Here is a 24,029-nt window from a genome sequence, read left to right on the forward strand (position 1 = left end):
TTATTGTTCTCTTCTTTTCAGTCAGTTAAGCTAAGAGATCGATAAGATTAATTTCTTTTGAAGTAGAACATGTGCATATTTTGTGAGGGAGGAATGAAGTTGAGTGGATTTTAATCTTAGTATTTTACTGGTACTAATTGACAAACATCCAAACATTTTTGTAAGTGGAAACATATTGTTCACCCGTTCGATCTCTGATTATACTGATTTCTACTTTAGGCACAAGGCCAATTTTCCTAGAAGAGATATAGTCAACAGACTCAACCCATGCATTATTACTAGTATCTATTTTGGCGAGCTGGCAGAAACGGTAGCACGCCGGGCGAAATGCGAAGCCGTATTTCGTCTGCCGTTACGTTCTGAGTTCAAATTCCGCCGAGGTTGACTTTGCCTTTCATCCTTTCGGGGTCGACAAAATTAAGTACCAGTTATGCACTGGGGTCGATGGAATCGACTTAATCGCTTTGTCTGTCCTCTCTGTGGGTAGTAAAGAAATATATTTTATCGAAGCCGCAAGTTAGAATGTGGTGAAAAAGTAAAGTTGAAACGAGTAGGGCTTGAACTTGAAATGTGGAGTGATGACACAATCTTTCTGTCAAGTCAACGCCCTCCCAGTGATCAATAATAACCTATAACAGTGTGTCAATAGTAATGCACAGCAGTGCATTTGCATTCAACCGGCATTGTAAATGAGAGTTACCTCCCCTCATAACTGTGATGGCGACCGATGCATTGATATCCATGGATGGCATTTATGTTCACTGATTCTACGTTGCAGACGTGAGTATCTTGCCTTTTCGCTTCATACTGTTTATTATTATTGGTTAATCGGCTGACCGAATACTTCGATATTACTCGAACTACACGCCAGTTGTCTTCTTTTTCCCCGACTTCCAACCAGTACTAATGTATGTGGTTACGTTTTTCACGACCGAATTCTTTTGTGTACAGATATAAACATAACTGTACGTAATTCCAAGTCACACATATGGGTGGAGGTATGTGCAAATGTCTATATTATGAATATAGATAATGTATACACATAGACGGAGTTCTACGATGCTGTTCAGTTTATTCTCTTCCGAATTGGCATGTATATTGCCTTTAATTACAACTGTCAATTATCTATATTTTATATACACTCACACGCACCTGTCTGTCTGTCTATCTATCTATACTATACTATCTATCTGTCTATCTATCTATCTATCTATCTGTCTATCTATATATCTATCTATCTATATATCTGTCTATCTATATATCTGTCTATCTATATATCTGTCTATCTATATATCTGTCTATCTATCTATCTATCTGTCTGTCTGTCTATCTATCTCTCTGTCTGTCTATCTATCTCTCTGTCTGTCTATCTATCTGTCTATCTATCTATCTGTCTATCTATCTATCTGTCTATCTATCTATCTATGTGTGTGTGTATACATAGATTATATATATATATATATATATATATATATATATATATACACTCACAAACAACATACTTATATGCACGCATATTTGCGTGTATAAGTGTTTGTAACTACGTACTAACGTTGTACTGCTTTTGTAAGTAGCGATTTTAGAATGAAATACCTTTGCTTGTATTACTCTGCTACATTTGTTTCCATAAGCGAAACTAATTCGTCGGTCACGGAGACGAAATAGAAAAAAAGTAATACAAAATAATAGTAATGAAATAGTTTTGCCCAAAATTAATTTTGTTTCGTAAAAAAATCGTAGCTAACAACAAACTATTCAATTATCACCACTTGTTTTTCATTAACTTTATCATTACTTCTATAATACTAAAGTGTGTGTGTGTATAAATATATATAAATTATATATTTATATATATACATGGAATGATCTATAAACACAATTCGTTATACATTCTGAAATATTCTTTATTCTACAGTATTATCGGTTGTTTTGTATACGAAAGGCTTAAAATAAACTATTTTGACAATTCGGATTAACGCATCGCATTGTATGTCTTGCTATTTGTTAAATGTGTTGTAAATGTGAATTCTTATACAGTGTGCTGGAGTGTTTGTAACTGCTTGTAACAAGGTTTCTGTAACACTTTATAAGAATAACCAGTGTCTTCGCGGATTCTCTTACGAAATTGACACTTGAGATAAAGCTGACTTCGTTCACGCATTACACTAGTCATTCTTTTTATTTAATAGTTCGAGCTCATTTATAAAATTTTGGCAAACAGCAAACAAATACCAGGAAGATAAAGCAAAAAAACAGCTCTTCCACCCCTCAGTTAATTTGCTTTGCTCACTTTTAATAATTATGTCAAATGAGTATTATTTGTGTGAGATGTACACATATGTATCACTGTTTCTGAGTGACACCAGCACGTACAATCTTTCCTAATGCCGACCTATATTTACCGTCTTTTTCCTATTTATATTCACCCCAACCCAGCCATCTACAGTTTCATCAACACTCTGCCTCTCTATCGTTGTTAGGCTTGCTGAATACTTTTCACCAGCTGCTTTTTAATTACCATTTTATCATTACAGGCTATATTTCCTTATACATTTTCTATATGGGAGATTTTTTCTTGGTTTTATGACGATGTTAGGGATTTTTGTACATATATTTTGAAAATTTCGAATAGTTTCAACCACTTCTTATACAATTCGCTTGAGAAAAAAAACCCAAAATACCTTGAAAATAAACAATTTTTCTAATTAACTTAAATGGTCTCTATCATTTGTCACATCTATTTTCTGTTTCATAATTCCACGTCATTGGCATTCATTACCAAAGTTTAAATCTATCTTTTAAATGCAGGTGCCAATTTCTTTTCATATATAAAATTCCCAATAAATCTCCAGCATGATACTTGTTGCAAAAAGTCGTTTCCTTCTAATTAATTATTGAAGCTATTCTACTATTAAATTTAGAAGTCCGTAAGTAATAAAGGAAGAAAAAAGCAAGGTAAAATAATGCAATATAAGTTTGTTTTCGAATGGTTTTCTAGTCCAGTTAATAGCGAAATGTAAGAGAAACTAACAGATATCTTCATTATCGGTGGTGTGCCTGCAGAATTGACACGCAATCCACGCCCCGACCACCCCTATTTTAAACACTCCGTCGCCACCGCTTGGATATTCCCGCCTTCAAGTAAACCCGCAGAGTCGTGGCCAGGCAGCATATGGTCGTTTCCATAAACAAAATTCGTACCAATAACCGCCTTTACTATGTAACAAGAGTTGTACGTGCGAAAAATCGATATTCAGCTTCTGGCTCCAAATTTCTTCCTCTTCTCCCTCACCTCTGTCTCTTATATTTTATTCCAACGTTGAAATTTTCTGCTATTCTCTTCTCAATTGAATATTTTTCTCTTCCCTTAAGATTGTCTTTATTATTGTTTAGAGTTCTTCATTGCACTAGAATTCTTTACTGATTCACTTACACTTGCATTGTCTTGGAGTTTGTAATGATTTTACCCTATTGAAGCACTTATAGAAGTTGTGAAATTGCTATCTATTCCACTCAGGGAATTTTCCTCCTAAGAAAATCAGTTGAAAATATTAGCTATTATTGTTCTGTAAAATACCGAGAATGAATTGAATTTTATTTCTAAAATTATAACTGCTTCCTTTGGCCACCTCTTTTATTTATATTGCATGAATTATTTTAAATATATGTGATTATTCTGTTTATTTCTTTTACAAAATGTAATTGTAAAGACATTCAAAGCGAAATAAAAAAAATTGCATTTAGAGATTTTGTTTTTTGCTCTCACTTTTTATATGTATGTATAAGACCCAATAGAATTTTTTTTTTAATTGCTGTTTCTTGTTTTCTTAAATGATAAATAAAGTCTATAGCAATAGCAGCTCAGTGTTAAAAGTTTAGAGAGTAAGAAATAGGTGTTTTTAATATCAGATTTACCCTTTCCCCATTGTATCCAGCACCCTGAAAATAGATTTTTGATATTTATGATGTCCTTGAAAGAAATAACTAATTGCATTACAAATCATAACGTGTAGATATGTACAGAACTTGGATATGTCAGTTACTGTTCAAGACATCATTAGTTTAGTGTACACTCGACAGAATGGTAGGGCTAGTGAAATAACTTCAATCAAGAACTCTGTGCCCTGAGGCAATAATAATGATAATAATAATAATAATAATTTTGGTACAAGGCCATCAATTTTAGGGGATTACCCCAGTATTCGACTGGTACTTATTTTATCAACCCTTGAAGGATGAAAGACAAAGTGGACCTCAATGGAATTTGAAGTCAGAACAAAGATGGATGAAATGCTGTTAAGGGCCAGTTGATTTTAGGGAGCCTTTATTTAACTGGCACTTTATTTTATAGACCGAGAAAGGATAAAAGGCAAAACTGATCATGCCAGGATTAGAACTCTGCCAAAAAAAAAAATGCTCAACATAAATACTGCAAGGCATTTTGTGCAGTGTGCTAATGATTCTGCTGATACTTTAACCCTAATTTGCCTCAACAGTAATGATTATTTCTAACTTTGACTCAAGTGTGATAGGAAGCCTATAGCTGATTGCTTCCAGTATTTTATCAACTGCTCTCTTAACTCTACATCTAGTAGGATGAAAGAGGTAAAGTTAGCAGGTTTTGAACTTTGAACATTGTATTTGTAACTAACTACCACAAAGCAATTCATCTGTTGTTTTATAGATTCTGTCAGTATAATAATTTTTTTCTAAATTTGTCACAAGGCCAGCAATTTTGATGGTAGAGGTAGGTCAATTACGTTGACCCCAGTGCAACCCTGAAAAGATGAAAAGCAAAGTCAATCTTGGCAACATGTGAACTCAGAGCATAAAGAGCTGAGGACAAGCAGTAGTATTAGCAGCTCAACTTGCTACAAATAGATGCCAAAACTCCTTTAAAATTACATCCTACCATCTTAGAAAAGGCTGTGTTGGATTATGTAGTCCTAAGTTCCTTGCACATTGCAAAACAATGGGTTGACCATGGCAGCCGTGCCTTTAATCATAGGTCTGCTCACTCACAGCTGACTTGGAGATAAACAACATGCAAACTTCATTTTATTTTCAACGGAAATATTTTTTTATAAGCTATTGCTCAATCTATAGAAAAGACGTGGGTAGAAACGCCATATGATGTACCTGGTGTAAGCCGTGGACACATAAAATGTGCAGCAATATCAAAGGAAGGTTAACCGGGAAGATAGTTTTTGTGTGTGGCAGATGTACAATAAACACTGAAGATGTACAGAAATAGATTTCATCACACGCCGGGGGAAAAACTAGAAGTACTTAATAGCTTCCACAACCTAGGCGACCAATTCAGTAGTGTGGGTGGTTGCTCTGAAAGTGTAGCGGCTAGAATAAGAATATCCTGACAAAGTTCGGGGAGCTCCTACCTCTGCTGGCAACTAAGAGCCTCTCACTCAGGATGAAAGGTAGACTGTATGCTGCATGTGTGCGAACTGCCATGCTACACGGCAGTGAAACATGGGCCACGACTGTTGAGAACATGCATAGCCTTGAAAGAAATGAAGCTAGTATGATCCGCTGGATGTGAAATGTCAGTGTGCACACATGACAGAGTGTGAGTGCCCTGAGAAAAAAGTTGGACATAAGAAACATTAAATGTGGTGTACAAGAGAGACGACTGCGCTGGTATGATCATGTGTTATGTATGGATGTGGACAACTGTGTGAGAAAGTACCACTCCCTAACAGTGGAAGGAACCTGTAGAAGAGGTAGACCTAGGGAAATGTGGAATGAGATGGTGAAGCATGACCTTTGAACATTGGGTCTCACAGAGGCAGTGATAGGAGACCGAGACCTTTGGAGATATGCTGTGATTGAGAAGTCCCAGCAACTAAAGTGAGATCGCAGCCATGGCTGGTGCCAGTGTTGCATGTCCGGCTACCCTTGATGCATCAGGTGATATGATATGCTTAAGAAGACCTGTTGAGTCAAGTGAAACCAAAATTGCAGCTGTAGCCAGTACTCCCTGACTGGCTCCGATTCTGGTGGCACATAAAATGCATCATCCGAACATGGTCAATGCCAGTGTCCCATGACTGGGTCTCGTGGTAAAAAGCATGATCTAAATGTGGCGGATGTCAGGTCCACCTGACTGGTTCCCGTGCCGGTGACACATAAAAAGCAACGTGCAAACACGATCGATGCCAGTACCCTCTGACTGGTTCCCATACTGGTAGCACGTAAAAAGCACTATCTGATTGTGATCGATGCTAGGCTCCCTGACTGGATCCTGTGCCGGTGGCATGTAAAAAGCACCCATTACACTCTCGGAGTGGTTAGCATTAGGGGGGGGGGCATCGAGCTGTAGAAACATTGCCAGATCAGATTGGCACAGTCAGGTGCTACTGGCAACGGCCACGCTCAAATGGTGTTTTTTACATGCCACCTGCACAGGAGCCAGTCTAGCGGCACTGGCAATGACCTGGCTTGAATATTTGGCACAAATGCCAGTAAGGCAACTCTGGTAACGATCATGCTTGAATGGTGCTTTTTACATGTCACTGGCACAGAAGCCAGTCAGCTTCTCTGGCAACGATTACACTCAGATGGTGCTCTTAGCTCTCCACAAGCACGTATGACAGTCATGCAGTGCTGTCATCAAATTTGATTTCGATTTTGATTTCACTTGCCTCAACTGGTCTTTGCAAGCAGAGTTTAGTGTCCAATGAAGGAAAGGTAAGCATAAGTGGCCTGGTTACACCCCTGGCATAGGCCACGAGGTTATGAACTCATTTGGCTTGCCAGGTCTTCTCAAGCACATTATATTTCCAAAAGTCTCGGTCACTAGTCATTGCCTCGGTTAGGCCTAATGTTTGAAGGTCATGCTTCACCACTTCTTATTCTAGCAGCTACACTTTCAGCGCACCCTCCCCCGCTACTGACTTGGTCACCTAGGTAACGGAAGCTATCAACTACTTCTAGTTTTTCTCCCTGGAATGTGGCGGAAGTTGTTCTCTGCACATTTTCAGTGTTTATTGCTCCTGAGCATCTGCCACATATAAAAACTATCTTCCCAGTTATCCTTCCTTTGATATTGCTGCACCTCTTATTTGTCCATAGCTTACACTGGGTATATCTCATAGAGTTTCTACCTACGCCTTTTCTATAGATCAAGCAGAACCAACTACCTGAAGGGATTTGTGGTTTGTCTGCCTTCCTACTTATTAGGACTTTGGTTTTAGCTAGGTTGACTCTAAGACCATTCGATTCTAATCCTTGTTTCTAAACCTGACACTTCTCGAGTTCTGATAGTGACTCAGCAATTAGAGCAAGGTCGTCAGCATAGAGGAGCTCCCAAGGGTATCCTGTCTTGAATTCCTCTGTTATTGCCTGGAGGTCTATGATAAATAGGAGGGGGCTAAGGACTGAGCATTGGTGGACCCCTACCTCTACTCAGAAATCTGCACTGTACTCATTGCCAACCCTCACCTAACTGACAGCGTCCCTGTACATGGTTTGCACAGCTCTCACTAACCATTCATCTATCCCAAGTTTCCTCATTGACCACCAGATAAGGGATCGGGGGGGGGGGGACCCTGTCAAAGGCTTTCTCTATGTCAACAAAAGCCAGGTACAGAGATTTATCTTTGGCTAGGTATTTCTCCTGCGTCTGTCTTACCAGAAATATAGCATCTCATCTAAACTGACTCTCTCTCTAATTAGTTGGGCTATGACTCTCTCCGTGACTTTCATTACCTGATCCAACAACTTGATACCTCTGAAATTATTTGTATCTAAAGCATCACCTTTACCTTTGAAGCAGTTGACTATAGTGCTGCTTCACCAGTCATTGGGTATGACTCCTTCGTGTATCACCTGGTTAACTATACGGGTGACTAGGCTATAGCCGACACTACCAGATATTTTGAGCATTTCTGTAGTGATTCCTGATGGGCCAGGGGCTTCATACTCTTAATTGCTTTATCTACCAAGGTACTGTCAACTCGGATGTATATATATATGTGTGTGTATATTTGTATATATATGTATATATACGTACCTATATATATATGTATGTATATGTATAGATATATGCATGTATATATGTATAGATATATAGATATGTATGTATGCATATGTATAAATGTATGTGTATATATATATATATATATATATATGTATGCATATGTATAAATGTATGTGTATATATATATGTTTGTATGTATATATATATGTTTGTATATATATATATATGTGTGTATATGTATATGTATATATTATATATATGTATATATATATCACCATCATCATCATATGTATGTATGTTTATGTATATATACATATGTGTATATGCATATGTATATATGTGTATATGCATATGTATATATGTATATATATATGCATATGTATATATGTATATATATATCACCATCATCATCATATGTATGTATGTATATGTATGTATACATATGTATATATATATATATATATATATATGATCCACTGGATGTGTAATGTCAGTGTGCACACACGACAGAGTGTAAGTGCCCTGAGAGAAATGGTAAACATAAGAAGCATCGGATGTAGAGTGCAAGAGAGATATTTGCGTTGGTATGGTCATGTGCTGTACAGATGGACAAGGAGAGCTGTGTGAAGAAGTGCCACTCCCAGGAAGACCTACAGCCATGCCTGTGCCTATCCCTCTTTGGCATTATTTGATTATATTTAGTCCATTGGGAAATACATTGGTAATAGTTATTTTGAACCCTTCAAGGCTGTATGATATGAGTAATATTCTTTTTATTAGTGTAGTTAATGCTTGCTTTAGACTGTTTAAAATTTTAAGTTGAAGGGATGGGTCAGAAAATGAGTTCCAGATGCAGATTTTGAGAGGAAAAATTGGGTGATAACATGAATATTCTGGGATAGGAGAGGAGGCATTTAAAATGGTAATATAGTTTGTATTTTTCTTTTCAAAAGAATTATGAATTTTTAACTATAATGTTTCATATCTTAAAGCATTTTCTTGTTTATATTTTTTTTTACTTTTTTTAATTTCACTTGACAAATTTTGAAACTTGCAAATTCATTCATTTCTCTGAGCAAGAAACAAAACTGAACAAAATTAATTATTATTTATTTATTTTGATTGAAAGTAAGTGCATAGACTGAAAATTGAGTGTTAAATTTAGCTAGTGTTTAATTAAAAAAAAATAATAGTTACAATAAACAATGCCTTTGTGATAAGAACAAAACATGGTGTAGTCTTACTTCATTTTGGATTTTTATGGATGTGTTCTCATTTCATGGACAATTAATGTACTATTTAGCACATAATACTTCCATCAACTTTGTTATTTAAATGAGATTATTTTCTTTCAGTTATCTGTTTAGTCATATGAAAAATATAATGTTGCTTATCAAATTTTTTTTTTGCTTTTGCATTTTTGTTATTGTTTTCTGCACTTACTCTAAAAGAATAACAGCTTTAAGTAGTTGTTTTTATATTAAAATATAAACAAAAAATATAAAAACATACTTCGTTTAGATAAAATTCTGTCTAGATTTTCATAAGTGCTCTTAAGTTTTTGATTTGAGTTTTCATGCTTTGACTTCCCTATGTATCTAATATAAAGAATTATGACAAAGACAGCATATTGGTCAGCTTTGAGCATAAAAATTTGAACTTTTTTTTCTTTCTAGTTTTGCCTCAGGCACATGTTGAAAATGTTTTGTAGGCACTTTAATGCATCACTCAATTTAACAGTGCAATCTAGTCGTTAGTGTCTTTAGAGAAGTCAATTTGTTGTAAGCATTTTGGAGAGATCTGCTGTGAGTCATTTTCTCATCCAACCTTTCCTCTTACTAGTCTTTGGGAACCTGAAGAAGTCATGGGTGCTGCTCTTCTACCTTTGATGGAATCAAAAAAAAAGAGGTTATAATTTTTAAGTGGGTGCTAGCATACTTCATGTAATAAATCAAGAAAATTTAATTAATTACATTTAAACTCTCCGTGATGAGAGATGTCATTATTTACATGACTAGCTTTGTTCAAAAAAGGCAGAGGGGATAATCATAAGACTTTAACAAATTAAAATTATATATTGAATGCAGTGGGTTGCGACTCTTGTCTTTAGCACTACTGCAGCAATCTTGGACATGTTCCAATCTTTTTAGATCTCATCAGTAAAGCATAGTCTGTTACAGTAAGGTCTCTGAATTGCTAGAGAGTTATTAGGTTTTACATGAAAGAACATTGAGTGGTATTTTAAAGCTTAAAAGCAGGAAAATACTCAAGGATCAGTGCTGCAAGAAAACTTATAAGTGAATTGCTAGTATAGTTGGTGTACTAAGCCTATAGATTTAAATTTCACCAGTACTTGGAGTACAAGAGTCGCTGAGAATAATAAAGGGGCCTGACTTAATACTGTAAGGCATGCTTTTGTTACTTTATTCTGCCATCCATTACTATAAAATCTGAAAAGGACAATGATACTGATTCTTCCTGCTACAGGAACAAAGCCTGAAATTTTGGGTGAAAGGGATGGTTGATTATATTGACTGCCAATCAACCTCAAATGGATGAAAGGCATAGCTAACCTCAGTGGAATTTGAACTCAGAACGTAAAGTCAGAAGAAATGCTGCTAAGCATTTTTATCCAGCGTGTTAACAATTCTGCCTGCTTGGCACTCTTTTACTCTTTTACTTGTTTCAGTCATTTGACTGCGGCTATGCTGGAGCACCGCCTTTAATCGAGCAACTCGACCCCGGGACTTATTCTTTTGTAAGCCCAGTACTTATTCTATTGGTCCTTTTTGCCGAACCGCTAAGTAACAGGTACATAAACACACCAGCATCGGTTGTCAAGCAATGCTAGGGGGACAAACACAGACACACAAACGCACACACACATATATATATACATATATACGACGGGCTTCTTTCAGTTTCCGTCTACCAAATCCACTCACAAGGCTTTGGTCGGCCCGGGGCTATAGCAGAAGACACTTGCCCAAAGTGCCACACAGTGGGACTGAACCCGGAACCATGTGGTTGGTAAGCAAGCTACTTACCACACAGCCACTCCTGCACCTTAATAATAATTATAATAGTCCTTTCCTCTACAGGCATAAGGCCTGAAATTTTGTGGGGAGGGGGTTAGTCATTTACATCAACCCCAGTACTCAACTGGTACTTATTCTATTTATCCCAAGATGATGAAAACAAAGTTAACCTTGGCTACATTTGAACTAAAAACATAAAACTGGAAGAAATATCACTAAGTATTTTATCCAGCATGCTATCAGTTCTACTAGCTCATCACCTTAATAATAGTAATTATTATTATTATTATTATTATTATTATTATTTTTATTATTATTAAGGAGGTGAGCTGGCAGAATTGGTAGCATGCCAGGCAAAATACTTAGCGGTGTTTCGTCCATCTTTACATTCTTAGTTCAAATTCCACCGAGGTCGACTTTGCTTTTCATTCTTTCAGGGTTGATAAAATAAGTACCAGTTGAACACTGGGGTTGATGTAATCAACTCATCCCCCTCCCCCAAAATTGCTGCCCTTGTGGAAAAATTTCTCCATACACAGCACAAATGTCGTGAGCAGCTTTTGCAACCTTAGAACCTTGATTAAAAGCAAAAAGAAGGTGGTGTCGAAAATGCTCGTTTTTCTTAACTTGACATTCCATTTTAATGATCTGAAAATAAACAAAAATTAACTAAAATTAACTAGAAAAAAAAACAAAATAGATTCTAAAATTTAAAAACGCAATAAATTCCAAAATTTTAAAAAAACGCGGAAACTTTGTTGCCAGCCCAATATGTATATGTGTGTGTGTGTGTGTGTATTATACATATATGAATTCTGTAGATGAGGTCAGAGCAGTACTGGAGGAGTATTTTTTATCACAGACAAGTGAATTTTGGAAGAGGGGCTTTGCAAGTCTGCCAGGTAGATGTAAGAGCACTGTAAAAAATGAAGGATTTTAGATTAAAAAAGAACTTTGTATATCTTCATTTCGAAACAATAAAAGATGTATAAAAAGCTGCATTATCTATGGGATGACCCAATCTACTACATATGTGGGAAATCCTGCCTGTGGGTGTGTTTGTGGAGTTGTTAGCTAACTCCTCCTACATCGTTTTATCGATTTTGATGAAACTTGACACATGAGTAGGACTAATGTCTGGAAACCTCATGGCATACTTAGATTGTTGAAAAGAATCACTAATAGGGTACCTGGAAAGGATCCGTATATGTATCTAATATAGTTTATTTTAAAAAAACAAGGGAAACAACCCATTCACCCCTGGAAAAGATCTTTATGTATAGCCAAGGGAAATAGCCCATTCGTTTTCCTAAATTATTTGGTAAAAATGAAATGGAGTATGCTTATTTTTTAGTATTTGAACTGTTAGTTATTTTCACAATTTATCCAGTACAACCTTTAAACAAGTAAATAGTATTTTCCTAAACAATAGTTCCACTTATTTTGGTTTGTGACTTATTCACGAATATACCATCTCTAATGCCCCTGAGGGTAATATTCTCTGGTAACGCACAAAAGCCTTTTCAGAGTTATTTACTTTCAATTATTATTATCTCATATCTGATAAGCCTGTTTTTATGTAACATGCTTCACGATTCTAGTGTACATACCTTATTAGTATTTCCTCCCCTGTTCTGTATACTCTGTGAACGCATTAAAGCCCTTTTTGGGGCTACTTTGTTTGAATTCTTACTATCGGGTAACTAATTTCATGTTATTACATAACTGACTTCACAGTTTGGGTATTCATAACTTATTGGGAATTCTTGAAAGAATATCCTGTGTAAGACAGTTCAGTATTCTCTGTAAATGCACAAAAACTGTTTTGAGTGCTACATATTTTGTATTGTTGTTATTGGATTAGTGAAACAATTATGAGAACAGAACCAGGGGATAAGCCCCGCTTTCCCAGGAGTTACCGAGTACATCAGCTAATATGTATATATGACAGGCTTCTTTCAGTTTCTGTTTACCAAATCCACTCACAAGGATTTGGTCAGCCCAAGGCTATAGTAGAAGACACTTACCCAAGGTGCCATGCAGAGGGACTGAACCTGGAACAAACTTCTTACCATACAGCTATGTGGTTAACATTTTCTTTCACTATTTTCCTATGATTAAAGAAATTCCACTTGTGACCTTTCCATTTTTAATTTTAAGATTTCACTATTCACTGTGTCTTGCTTTTAACAAACAAAAACAAAAATCAATGGGGTATGTGATGTGAGGGACATTTGGCTGCTATTTTTATCTGGTTAAGCAACTACATAGAAGTTCCCTTCTTGGCTTATTTTGGTAGTGGTGGCAGTGGAATAGCATGGAAGATATTGTGAAAAAAGGTCCAGTAGATGCAGTGTTCTGATACTTAACATGGAGTATTGTGGGTTGATTTACTAAGGAAAGTGTTAGTATATTGATTTAGGTGGAGTCATAATAATACTACAGTATAATTTTGCATAAATCAGAAGAAATGAACTTTCAGTTGTCTTGTTTATGCTAAATGAACTTTAAAGTATGTTCTCGAAATGAAAACAGTAATTAACGTTCTATTTTGGGGGTATAATTTTCTGTTTTTGTAGGTTGGTTCCCAGAACAAAGTTGCTTTGTCACATGACATTTCATCACACCAATTTTTTTTATTTTTTAATTATCATTTCTGCATAATTGGTGGCATGAAGCTACATGATCTGCTGTAGAGTAATGAGCAATATGTGTTTTGATGCAGCCATTCACAAAAACTACTTTTCCTTGACATTGAAGTTATTGTTATTTCGCCCCAGGTCATCCCTGATCAAAATCATTCCAGACATGACCCATAATTTCTATTTTGGACACAGTATATCTTGGACTACATTATCCATCATCATCATCATCATCATCGTTTAGCGTCCGTTTTCCATGCTAGCATGGGTTGGACGATCCAGTGTATCCATTTTTTTTTAAAGTGATAGGATGTGATTTGGTGGTACTTTGGCTCCTATTTCTGGCAGGTCAAATGATTACATAGAGGCTCCCTCGTTGCTTTGTTAACATTGAAGTTTGTTGACATTTGTTTATTTGTAGACTTTCTGAGCATCAGCTGCAAATTGACTATTTTGTGAGCTAAGTGTCTGTCTAGTAGATTCTCTTTCAGTTATGAATTACACAAACACTTATAAACTTCTTTTTCTTCTGACAATGGAAATCCAGACTACATTGATAATCATATTGTAAAACATTTTGCTACAGGTGAGAAATAACTTAGCAAAGAAACTTTGCAAACTATTCTACATATTATATATTTTAGAAATTTTTGTAACATAGTTCTTTGCTTAAAGATATATTTTTTGCCTATAGTATCTGTTTTTGGTAATCTGATGGTCACACTCCTGTATTTTTAAAAGACTAGGAGAGAAAATGATGTCTCTAAAACTACTGCTCAACAAGAGAAATTTTGAAACCTGTTTGATTAATTCTGATACTTTGCTGTAATTTTAGAGGTGAAACCAATTGAAACTTCTACACTAAAAAAGTCTAAACAACTTTTACTGTACAGAAAAATAATAATGCTGTTGTTAAAATTGTGTAAAAAAAAATATCTGAATCTCAGTAGACAAGTTAATGTAGAAAGGATAAAGTTGAGAGACCCTGCGTTCTTTTACATGTACAAAAATTATAGGCTGATAGATCAGTTCAAAGTATACAAGTATATAGAAAGAAAACATGTTTGGTATAGATATGTTGAAATCCATTGGCAGTTAACTTTAAAAGAAGGGGGAGAATTTTCAAGGTTCATATTTTTTATTGTTTCTTTTCAATCTAACGTATTGAACTGAACTGCAGTATATTACTGCTACTTATTAGCAGTAATATACTCCTAAATCATGAAAGACAGGATTTTGATTCAGATCTTTATGTTGGCACTAGAGATACTTTGAAATGTTTAATCTGACACCCTGTTGTTTCTGCCAACTCATTAGCTGTTACCAATTGTGAGTCTTACATCTGTTACATCATATTTGTTGCATTTTCTAGTTTTCTAGCTGTGAATTTTCAGTCTCGTACATGAAGACTAGTCCAATTATATTAGAGAAATGTTAATAATGCCAATAGGACACGTGTAATATGGCATTGCTTCAATCCTAATAATTGCACACCCAATGTTTGTTAATTACGAGATGCAGTTAAAACCTTATATCAAGTCAATAATTTGCTTGTTAGGTGCAGACCTTACTAATTAGTAACTTTGTAAAACCTTTATTCTATTTTTTTTTTCTTTTTTTGTGCAGATGATATGATTGATACCTCTCACTTGCAATATTTCTTTCATATTACAAAAGGAAGTCTAATTTTACTCTATGGGGCCAAAATATAAACAGAAGGTTTGAAGGGGAATTATTAGGACTTATTGGTACAATTGAATCGAAAGACAAATATTGTTGACATTCTAGCTATAAGGTAACTAAGCCTATATTATCCAATGTGTTTTTCCTTTTTAAGATGATAGGGTGTGATTTGACAGACATTTGCTATGTCTAACAAATTGTGTGATCACTCAAGTCCAGAGATAGCTCAACTTGATAGACACAGGATCTTTTGCTGATTCATGAAGCTCTCTCTCTCTCTCTCTTCTTTCTTTTCTGGAGCATTGCATTTCATAGGTTCACTAATCTGAATAAGTACATATACTCTAAGGAACACGAGTACTAACATCTTGAACAAAATCATTTCTTCTTTGAAAACAAAAATTTTTAATGTTTGATAACACTGAGTGAAAATAATCATCATCATCATTTAGCGTCCGCTTTCCATGCTAGGATGGGTTGGACGGTTCAACTGGGGTCTGTGAAGCCAGAAGGCTGCATCAGGCCCAGTCTGATCTGGCAGTGTTTCTACGGCTGGATGCCCTTCCTAACGCCAACCACTCTGCGAGTGTAGTGGGTGCTTTTCACGTGCCACCTGCACAGGTGCCAGACGGAGCTGGCAAACAGCCATGAACGGATGGTGCTTTTACATGCCACCGGCACGGGGGCCAGGCGAGGCTGGCAACGGCCACGAACGGATGGTGCTATGTGCCACCAGCATGGGGGCCAGGCGAGGCTGGCAACGGACACGAACGGATGGTGCTTTTACGAGCCACTGGCACGGAGGTCAGTCGGGGCGGCGCTGGCAACGGCCATGATCGGATGGTTCGCTTAACCACAGCTGCAATTTCCATTGATGTTGATCGACTTCGATTTTGGTTCTGCTTTCTGATATCTGATTTGATTTGGTTTGATTTTGATTTTGATTTTGATTTTCATTATAAATTATTCTATTTGCTCAGTGCTGTCCCAAACATTTATGCTATGTCTCTCAAAGAAAACCTTTGCTTAGAGCATCACTGCTCCTACCTCCATTCAACATGCAAACTTATTCAAATTTATAAGCCCTTTTCATATCAACCTGCCTAAAACTACTTCTAGATCTCTAATACATAACCTCCTGTTATGAAATGTTCATAGGTGCAGGTATGCCACTCTGATTAAGAAGTTTCCTTTGCATTCATGTGGCCTCAAGTGCATGGCACCTTGGGCAAGTCTTCTATAGTCTCAGATCAACCAATGCCTTGGGAATTTGGTAGATGAAAACTGTGCGGAAACCTATTGGGGGGGTGTTACATTAATGTTTTTATTTATTTGTGTCCAATAACTTAGCCGTTTGGCACTTAGAGATTGATAAAATAAGTTCCAGATTTTTTGTTTTTTTCAGAGTAGTAGCTAAATAATTGTTAATTTATTTAATCTCCCTCACTGATTCTTGATTATTGTGAAATTTAGCCGAAAGACTGAGACAAGCGTATTTCATTCAGAATATGTTTATGAAACTATTAAATGATTTTCGCTGATGCTGACAGCCTTCCTCTAGGACTTTGTATTTTCTTTTTGTTTTATAATTGAAAATGAGCTAAAAACAATAACTAGAATGGTATATGATTTATACAAGTAAGCGACTGGGTGTATAGTCAAAAGTCTTTGTATATTTTTGCCTGAAGGTACCAAGTTTCTAGCACTACTTAATAGATGAAACAATGTGAAATAATAGCTTGGTGCTGTTTACCTGTTCTTGTACTGTAGAAACAAAAGCAAGAGGTAAGGGATGAGAAGCATTTGAGTTTTTGTTTAGCCTCAATTCATTCCTGATCTTGAAAACCTAAGGTCATAGGATTCCCAACTGTTACCATCCATTCATTTTTTTTTTTTTCAAGCATAGTGTACTCAGTCTGCACTTATCAAGGTTAATTAGTTAGTGTAGTTAGTATCTGAAAAAAAAAAAAAAAAAAAAATGAACATTTGGATGGATAGAGAAAATACATTTTATAAAATAATGCTTGGAATAAAATTTCTAAGAATATTTACAAATATTTACAAAAGTTGTTGGAAATGTTAGCACTTTAGGCTAGTCCTTCAAATCCTACAGGAGTCAATAAAATAGCAGTTATTCACTGGAGTAATTTTCTCTTGTGCAAATTTAGCTTCATGCTTGGAAAATGAGAATAAACAAAATTCAATATTTACATATGGTTTATCAATTAATAAGAACATGATAAATATGCTAGGCTATTATTGGGAGGAGAGGTTGTCTCTTATTTGTGTTTGTGTGTGTGTGTGTGTTTCTATTGAAACAATTGTCTTTCTATGGTAGGCCACTATTTTCTGCACACAATTCATAAATTGAAAGTGAAGTAATATTTCTATAGAATTTTTCATACACACGCACACACTCTCACACACACACACACACACACACACACACACACACACACACACAACTTTGATAATTTGACCTGGGTTCTTTTGGGTTTTTTCTACTTCCTGATTTTGGTTTTGCAGGAATTTCAGCTGTTAAACTCAGCATCAACTATCCTACTTTATCAACCAGTTTAATTTATCTGCTAGAACCATCTGGACACTGTATGACTTGAAAAACCTTGTCTATTAGTTTGTCACAGTGCTAGCTTTTCAGCATCACTTTGATCTCTTCATGTTGTTTGGTGTGCAGTGAATGTTAAAATTCTTCATCAAATAATACGTACAACTGACATCCACATTGCTGGACAATTCTGGATGATTAAACACCACGTTTTCTATGTAAAATTTAAAACCAATCTACTTTTTCCCTTCTAGATATTTATTCCTTCTTTCACTTTCACTATCTTCCTGTCTTTCTCCCTGCTTTTTTCTTTCACTCCTATCTTTTGCTCCTTTCTCTCTCATAACTCCTTTTCCTATCTTCACTCTCCCTTTACCATTCACTTTTCCTGTTACCACTCCTTACTCTTCTTCGGGGGCCCCTTCCACTGTTTATCACCCCTCCACCTTTCACCAACCCTATTCTCTTCCCACCTCTCTTTTGCTCCATCTCTCACTCTTTTTCCCTTTGCTCTTTCTGTCTCTTGTCTTATTCTTTGGATTCCTTTTCTCATCTTTTCCCCTTTCCTTTCTCTCATTTTTTCTCTCTCTTATTCTTTTCTCTACCTTTCTTTATTCTTTCTTAGTTTTCTGCTTTTTCATTTTCATTTCATCTCTTTCATATTATTTTTCTCACTTTGTTATTCATTTGTTTCATATTTGTCTTCTTCTTCTTCTTCTCTCTCTCTCTCTTCTCTCTCTCTCTCTTCTCTCTCTCTCTCTCTCTCTCTCTCTCTCTCTCTCTCTCTCTTTCAAAAGTATATTCAATATAAATAAAAATGTACTTTTTGAACTTTAAAAAATTTAATGAAATATCACCATTCATCATCATCATCATTTTCTGTCTGTTTTCCTATATTTGCATGAATTGGACAGGTGTTTTCTCATAAAGCATCTCATCATATATTGCTGTCCTCTTTAAGGTTCAGTCTCCTGAGTCAGCTTTCACCATTTCTTCCTGTCTTTGGTTTTCCTTTTTTGCAGGCTTATTTCATGTGGATTACTTAACACTTCATTATCCAATGGTTATCCATTACATGCATTGCATATCTGTACTTGCACACACTTCTCTTGCTCACTACATCTGATTCCTCTTATATTCAGTTTTTCTCTCCATTGATTGTGCTTTGTTGTTCATCTACATGAATATTACACATTGACCAGAGAATATTTGCTACTTTGCAACATCATATTGCTTATACAGGTATCACACAATGTGCTTTTCACTCAGAGAGACTCTTTTTGTTTCCAGCAGGTGTAATAGTTCATCACATTTTTACCATCCTATCTTACTCAAGTTACTAAGCTTTTGGAACCCTCAATTGCTAATAAAAGAAGCTGTCAACTACTTTTAGGGAGCTCTTCCAGCATTTAAAAGACTCTATTCTATGATTGTTCTCACTGCTAATTATTTATGTCCACTTATGTGCGGGTGGCACGTAAAAAGCACCCACTACACTCATGGAGTGGTTGGCGTTAGGAAGGGCATCCCGCTGTAGAAACACTGCCAGATCTGACTAGGCCTGATGAAGCCTTCCGGCTTCACAGACCCCATTTGAACCGTCCAACCCATGCTAGCATGGAAAACGGACGCTAAAAAAAGGAGAAAAAAAAATTTGTTACATATGAAATCTTTGTGGGACTACCTGTAATTTTATTGTGTCTCTTGTGCATCTGTACTTCACACTGAGCTAAGTGTATGGTATTCACATATATTCCATTTCTGCATACCCTATATGGCCAGTTTATTGGGAACAATGGAGTCCTGTTTTCTTTCCTGCTAAAATTTTTGTGTAGTCTACTTTGCTTCTGTGCTTGAAATTTCTTCCTTAATTTTTCAGTAGATTCAGCAATGAGAATTAGATTATTGGTATGTGGAAGTTTTCAATACTAGACTCCTCTCACAGAAACGTTAGCACGCCGGGCGAAATGTGTAGCCGTATTTCGTCTGCCGTTACGTTCTGGGTTCAAATTCCGCCGAGGTCGACTTTGCCTTTCATCCTTTCGAGGTCGATAAATTAAGTACCAGTCACGCACTGGGGTCGATGTAATCGATTTAATCCGTTTGTCTGTCCTTGTTTGTCCCCTCTGTGTTTAGCCCCTTGTGGGTGGTAAAGAAATAAATACTAGACTCCTCTGTTATGGCATGAAGAAATATAATAAACTAGATGGCTACTAAGTCTTGACAGAAACCTACCTTCACACTAAATTCTTTACTGAACTCATTAACTTTCTCTGTACATAGCTTGCATGGCACTCAGAAGCCAAACTTTGAGTGCTTAAGTTTGTGTTTGAAAATGTAAAACACAGCAGGACAATTTTACACATGTTGTTGGAAAATATTTCCACATTCTCAGCATTAACCCATAACTCATAATTCTCAGGCTTTAGTTTCTGATTATACACTATGTGCTATTTGAACTTGTGTTAATCTGAGTTTTGCTCCATATGTGTATACTTATACATATGAGAGCCATGCAAGCCACATGTGCATATATGTATTCTTTTTCTTTTTCTTTTTACTTGTTTCAGTCATTTTGACTGCGGCCATGCTGGTGCACCGCCTTTAATCGAGCAACTCGACCCCGGGACTTATTCTTTGTAAGCCCAGTACTTATTCTATCGGTTTCTTTTGCCGAACCGCTAAGTGACGGGGACATAAACACATCAGCATCGGTTGTCAAGCAATGCTAGGGGGACAAACACAGACACACAAACATACACGCACATACATATATATACATATATACGACGGGCTTCTTTCAGTTTCCATCTACCAAATCCACTCACAAGGCTTTGGTCGGCCCGAGGCTATTGTAGAAGACACTTGCCCAAGGTGCCACTCAGTGGGACTGAACCCGGAACCATGTGGTTGATAAACAAGCTACTTACCACACAGCCACTCCTGCGCCTGTATGTATATGTACATACATACACATATATGTATACACATGCATATGTATGCATACATGTATGCACAAACATACATACATACATAAATGAGTAAATGGATCTTGTGTCAATTTTAATAATTGATATTGAAGTTGTTTGATCAAATGGAAGTAGTTTCTTTTTGAATCAAATACTGTGACTGAGTGATGCACCCCCACAGCATGACACGCTTTAACAATGCACACACACACACACACATGCACAAGAAAGACACACAAAGGACATACAGGAAAAAAATTTTCTCAAATGCCCAGGAGTCTCCCTAGAGGTAGTAGTTAGTTTCTGTTATTTAGGTGACTTAATTAGCAGTGGAGAAGGATGGTCTGAAAATATAGTTGCTAGAATAAGAATAGGATAGAGAAAGTTCAGAGAGCTATTAATTCTGTTGGTTACAAAAGGCCTGTCTCTCAGAGTGAAAGGTGGATTGTATGATGCTTGTATATGAACAGCAATGCTATATGGTAATAAGATTTAAGCTCTGAATGCTAAGGACATGTGAAGACTTTCTAGGAATGAAGCTTGTATGTTTTGCTGGATGTGCAACACCGAATGCATGAATGACAAAATACAAATGTGTTGAGAAAAAAATTGGGCTTAAGAAGAAACAAATATTAGAGTGCAAAAGAAAAGACTGCATTGATTTGGGCAATTGATGCATATGGATGAGAACAACTGTATAAAGAAGCTGATGGAACTCATGAAAGAGGTAGATCTTGGAAGACATGGAACAAAGTAGTGAAGGCTGATCTCCCAGGGATCAGCATTCTCCACATCTCATCTTCTTAATACCCATCCTCCTATCACTCTTCTATTATGGCACTATTTAGCTGCTGTAAGCATTTGAGAACAGAATTAGTATGTATTTCATCTCCCTTTTTATACTACCAGTTACATCCTTCTCTCCCTGGAACCACTTCCTATTAACATCTATCCATCGCTTGCATCATTATCCCTACCCTCACTATTTTCCATTGAACATTCTCCTTCTGTGCCTCCAGTTATCTCTCCCTCTCTTCTGCCATACATCATCACTCTCTTATATCTATCATTGATGCTCCCCCAACTTTGTCAGATCCCCATCTTTGTCACACCATACACATCATCATCTCCTTGCTTTCTGCTCTATGTGCAGATTTATGATACAGCTGCTCTCCACACCTTTTGTGTTGCTGCTTGTCATCCCTTCTTTTTGAGCCACTTCTATCTGTCTAACCTTCCCCACTTCCAAACTAATATTTACCATCAACCATACCTCTACCCTTGGTCATTACTCACAACTTTTCCCTCTGCACTTATCTCTAACCATCTGTAACTATCTTCTAACACTTTTATGAAATTTTCTGCTCTCTGCTTCACCACTGATCCACTGTCTATATTCTTTCATATACACACCTTCATATATTTTGAGAATATCTCATCACCATCATCTTTATTTTCTTTCCACCTACCCACCCTCATATAATGTAGAGTAAAAATGTATCTCCTCTATAATAAGTAACTTGTATTTGTTCCTCACTCATACTTTAGCCTTTCAACACCTTGTATAAAGCTGTCTACCCACTCTATTAAATACACTCCCACTCAGTCAAGGAGGTTCTTTCTTTTCTTGTCTTGCAAGCTACTTGGCAATCTCACAGGTGCTGGTATCAGGGAAAATGTACTCTATGCACACTGTAAAATAGTTGATGTTAGGAAAGACATTCAATTGTTGAAACAATGCCAAAGCATACTCAAAATGTGTACAGTCTGTGTTTGTCAGTTTTGATATACACTAATGATTTCATGTGCTATTTTTCTACATGAGACAAAGTATGCAACAATTTATAAAACACAAGATTTAATTTATTCAGTATAAGAAACAGTATATATTTTGAACCTGACTCTATTCCTAAAGATAATATGTGGATTTGACTGCCAATGGATTACCCTTTTAAAGTAATTAAGTTCCTCTCTGCTTTAGTGCAAGAACTACACAAACTCTCTTAGATTATTTATGTGCCTGTAGATATTTGATACAGATTTTCTCGGCCTTGTTTTAACATACACACACACACGTGTGCTATTATTTTCATAATCATCATTGTTTCAACTGCATGGGTCAGCTTGAATTCATTGAAAAAGATTTTCTATGGCTGGATGCCTTTCCTGTTCCAGCCCTCAGTTATTTATAAGTAAGGTAATATTTCTCCCTGGCTGGACATGGTTTCATGGATGAATGGAAATAAAAGACAATGCTTGTATATAAAAGACAATGCTTATTTACAACTAAACACATGATGTGAAGACAAGGAGACACTAACACACACACCACACACACACACAAACATAAGGCTTTGTTGAAGACACTTGCTCAAGGTGGCATGTAGTTGGGAAACAAGCTTTCAAACACACAGCCCTGCCTGCACTTATTTTATGGGTGGTTATATTACTTTACTTTTACTTGTTTCAGTCATTTGACTGCGGCCATGCTGGAGCACCGCCTTTAGTCAAGCAAATCGACCCCGGGACTTATTCTTTGTAAGCCCAGTACTTATTTTATCGGTCTCTTTTTGCCGAACCGCTAAGTGACGGGGACGTAAACACACCAGCATCGGTTGTCAAACACAGACACACAAACACACGCACATACATATATATATATATATACATACATACGACAGGCTTCTTTCAGTTTCTGTCTACCAAATCCACCCACAAGGCATTGGTCGGCCCGGGGCTATAGCAGAAGACATTTTCCCAAGATGCCACGCAGTGGGACTGAACCCGGAACCATGTAGTTCATAAGCAAGCTACTTACCACACAGCCACTCCTGCGCCTATTGTTTACTAGTTTTATTTTTGTATTTTGTTTATATGGAATGCCTAATCTCTGTATCTTATTATTTCTTGTCAGTGCTGAGAATCTTTTCCTTCTGAAACTCAGTAAATCTAGTTAAACATGTGACTGGCCAACACCAAGGAAAAATAAATTAGAAAGGAGCAGCAGATTTATGAAAATTACTATCTGTTTATATCCACATTGCTGACTAAATTTCATCTCTCCTTTCTATCAATTAGCAAGACATAAAACTTTTAGCCAAATGTTGGCAAGTAGATGTCCATTACAAGAAAGGC

General features: G+C 36.4%; 1 protein-coding gene across 3 annotated transcripts in view; it reads left to right on the top strand.

Moving 5' to 3' along the window:
• Nucleotides 1–662: 662 nt before the first annotated feature.
• Nucleotides 663–24,029, top strand: part of LOC115213054 (dynamin-binding protein) — a 298,806-nt gene continuing 275,439 nt past the window's right edge. Inside the window, exon 1 of one of the 3 annotated variants that reach the window (XM_029781959.2) lies at nucleotides 663–780. The gene's annotated coding sequence lies outside the window, so the exon portion shown is untranslated. The remainder of the gene's footprint in view (nucleotides 781–24,029) is intronic. The other 2 variants (XM_036504234.1, XM_036504235.1) reach the window with 2 other exon arrangements.

This window comes from Octopus sinensis, linkage group LG6, assembly GCF_006345805.1.
Source record: "Octopus sinensis linkage group LG6, ASM634580v1, whole genome shotgun sequence".
NCBI classification, from domain to species: Eukaryota; Metazoa; Mollusca; class Cephalopoda; order Octopoda; family Octopodidae; genus Octopus; species Octopus sinensis.